The sequence below is a fragment of the Chiloscyllium punctatum genome, chromosome 2, assembly GCF_047496795.1.
Source record: "Chiloscyllium punctatum isolate Juve2018m chromosome 2, sChiPun1.3, whole genome shotgun sequence".
NCBI classification, from domain to species: domain Eukaryota; kingdom Metazoa; phylum Chordata; class Chondrichthyes; order Orectolobiformes; family Hemiscylliidae; genus Chiloscyllium; species Chiloscyllium punctatum.
In genome coordinates this window covers 17,335,965-17,339,864 of record NC_092740.1, presented here as the reverse complement: position 1 = coordinate 17,339,864, position 3,900 = coordinate 17,335,965, and positions in this window count along the sequence as shown.

Genomic DNA, 3,900 nt, shown 5'->3' with positions numbered 1-3,900 from the left:
AATCACCAGTCATCCAGCCAACTGAGCTAGATGTGGAGGTAACGTCAATAGCTTAGTAATCCAAGCCTCAGGCTAGTGCTCTGTATCAATACAGTATCTGGTAGAATTTAAATTCAATCATAAAATCTTGCTTTGAAACTGCATCACAGCTGTGGGGACCAGGATGACAATCATCAGTTATCATAAAAACTTGTGTTCCCCCAATGCCCTTTAGGGAAGGAAATCTGCCCTCCTTACCTGATCTGACTGATAAAAGAGTCTCGATCTGCAGCAACATGGATGACTTTTAACTGCTCTCTGAAATGGCTCAGCAAGCCACCCAAAGTTTGAGGGCAGTTAGGGATGGGCTACAAATACTGGCCTTGCCAGCAACCCCAATATCCTGTGAACGAATAAAAGAAAATAAAGTCCTGGGGCAGAAATTGAGAGTTCATTCTTCCCTGAACAGGAATGGGGGGGGGGGGGGGGGGGGCCTTACTGAATATGTTTAAGGGCAGTAATTCTGGACTAACCAGGAAGTCAAAGGTCAAAACTCAAAGGGTCTATTGGCCCAATGTAGCGGTCACCCGGCCCAATGTGGTGGTCTTTCAGTGGCCCACAGCGGTCATTAGGCCCAGTGTGGCCTCAATGTGGACTTCTGGTCTCGAGGGGATTCCAGAGTGGTCTCCCAGCCTTGAGAACCTTGAGGTGAAGCCTGGCATGGTCTGGAGTCCAGGCTGGGTGTGACCTAGAGACTGGATGCCAACGTGGACTGGGTTGGGAGGACCGTTGTTCTGAACCTCTTATTCCTCTATTTTCTGATTTATTCCTACCATCTGTAATGCTAGGCATTTTATTTCTTTACTTTCCCATGTTCCTCCTCAGAACTTGGGCTGAAGATTCTGGACTCAGGTAACTTTGGACCTCAGATGGTGCCACAAGTGGTGATTGTAAATTTCTCATTGTACTCATCTGAGCACATGTGATAATAAAGCTAATTCAATTCAAAATTCAGTGTAATTCATTGGGAGTAGATGGGAATTTATTGTCAAGGCCACAAACTGCTCAGCCATGATCTTTATTGGATGAAGGAGCAGACTGAAGGGCTGAATGGCCTGTGCCTGCTCCTGGTTTGGATTTTCATGTCTTTAATTGAACACAGAACATCTGTCTGAGGTGGTGATGCACCCAGTGCACTTCTCTCTGAGCTGGACAAAGAGATATAAGGACAGGATTATTCAAACAAATAGCCCTGATCAAAGAGGTAGGTTTGAGAGTGTTTCTTTGAGGCAGGAAGCTTTGTGAAGAGAGCCCAAGACCTTAGAAACAAGAATTGAAGGCATGGTGGCCAATAGTGGAGCAATTAAAATTGAGGACGTTGGACCTAGTTTGCTGAAATCCTGGGCCGAGATTGCCGAGATCCTTGGCCTAGATCGCCGAAATCCTCAACCTAGATCGCTGAGATCCTGGGCCCAGATCACTGAGATCCTCGACCTAGATCGCTGAGATCCTGGGCCCAGATCACTGAGATCCACGACCTAGATCGCCAAGATCCTGGGCCCAGATCACTGAGATCCTCGACCTAGATCGCCGAGATCCTGAGCCTAGATCGCCGAGATCCTGGGCCCAGATCACTGAGATCCTGGACCTAGATCGCTGAGATCCTGGGCCCAGATCACTGAGATCCTTAACCTAGATCGCCAAGATCCTGGGCCCAAATCACTGAGATCCTGGACCTAGATCGCCGAGATCTCTGACCTAGATCGCCGAGATCCTGGGCCCAGATCATTGAGATCCTCGACCTAGATCGCCGAGATCCTGGGCCCAGATCGCCGAGATCCTGGGCCCAGATCACTGAGATCCACGACCTAGATCGCCGAGATCCTGGGCCTAGATCGCCGAGATCCTGGGCCTAGATCGCTGAGATCCTGGGCCCAGATCACTGAGATCCTCGACCTAGATCGCCGAGATCCTGGGCCCAGACCACTGAGATACTCGACCTAGATCGCCGAGATCCTGGACCTAGATCACTGAGATCCTGGGCCTAGATCACTGAGATCCTGTGCTCAGATCACTGAGATCCTCGACCTAGATTGCCGAGATCCTGGACCTAGATCGCCGAGATCCTGGGCTCAGTTCACTGAGATCCTCGACCTAGATTGCCGAGATCCTGGACCTAGATCGCTGAGATCCTGGGCTCAGTTCACTGAGATCCTGGACCTAGATCGCCGAGATCCTGGGCTCAGATCACTGAGATCCTCGACCTAGATCGCCGAGATCCTGGACCTAGATCGCCGAGATCCTGGGCTCAGTTCACTGAGATCCTGGACCTAGATCGCCGAGATCCTGGACCTAGATCGCCGAGATCCTGGACCTAGATCGCCGAGATCCTGGGCCCAGATCACTGAGATCCTTGACCTAGATCACCGAGATCCTGGGCTCAGATCACCGAAATCCTTGACCTAGATCGCTGAGATCCTCGGCCCAGATCACTGAGATCCTCGACCTAGAACACCGAGATCCTGGGCCCAGATCACTGAGATCCTCGACCTAGATCGCCGAGATCCTGAGCCTAGATCGCCGAGATCCTGGGCCCAGATCACTGAGATCCTGGACCTAGATCGCCGAGATCCTGGGCCCAAATCACTGAGATCCTGGGCCCAGATCACTGAGATCCTGGACCTAGATCGCTGAGATCCTGGGCCCAGATCACTGAGATCCTTAACCTAGATCGCCAAGATCCTGGGCCCAAATCACTGAGATCCTGGACCTAGATCGCCGAGATCTCTGACCTAGATCGCCGAGATCCTGGGCCCAGATCATTGAGATCCTCGACCTAGATCGCCGAGATCCTGGGCCCAGATCGCCGAGATCCTGGGCCCAGATCACTGAGATCCACGACCTAGATCGCCGAGATCCTGGGCCTAGATCGCTGAGATCCTGGGCCCAGATCACTGAGATCCTCGACCTAGATCGCCGAGATCCTGGGCCCAGACCACTGAGATACTCGACCTAGATCGCCGAGATCCTGGGCCCAGATCACTGAGATCCTCGACCTAGATCGCCGAGATCCTGGGCCTAGATCACTGAGATCCTGGGCTCAGATCACTGAGATCCTCGACCTAGATCGCCAAGATCCTGGACCTAGATCACTGAGATCCTGGGCTCAGATCACTGAGATCCTCGACCTAGATTGCCGAGATCCTGGACCTAGATCGCCGAGATCCTGGGCTCAGTTCACTGAGATCCTGGACCTAGATCGCCGAGATCCTGGACCTAGATCGCCGAGATCCTGGACCTAGATCGCCGAGATCCTGGGCCCAGATCACTGAGATCCTTGACCTAGATCACCGAGATCCAGGGCTCAGATCACCGAAATCCTTGACCTAGATCGCTGAGATCCTCGGCCCAGATCACTGAGATCCTCGACCTAGATCGCCGAGATCCTGAGCCTTGATCGCCGAGATCCTGGGCCCAGGTCACTGAGATCCTGGACCTAGATCGCTGAGATCCTGGGCCCAGATCACTGAGATCCTCGACCTAGATCGCCGAGATCCTGGGCCCAAATCACTGAGATCCTGGACCTAGATCACTGAGATCCTGAGCCTAGGTCGCCGAGATCCTGGGCCCAGATCATTGAGATCCTCGACCTAGATCGCCGAGATCCTGGGCCCAGATCGCCGAGATCCTCGACCTAGATCGCCGAGATCCTGGACCTAGATCGCCGAGATCCTGGGCCCAGATCACTGAGATCCTGGACCTAGATCGCCGAGATCCTGGACCTAGATCGCCGAGATCCTGGACCTAGATCACTGAGATCCTGGCTCAGATCATTGAGATCCTCGACCTAGATCGCCGAGATCCTGGACCTAGATCGCCGAGATCCTGGACCTAGATCGCCGAGATCCTGGGCCCAGATCA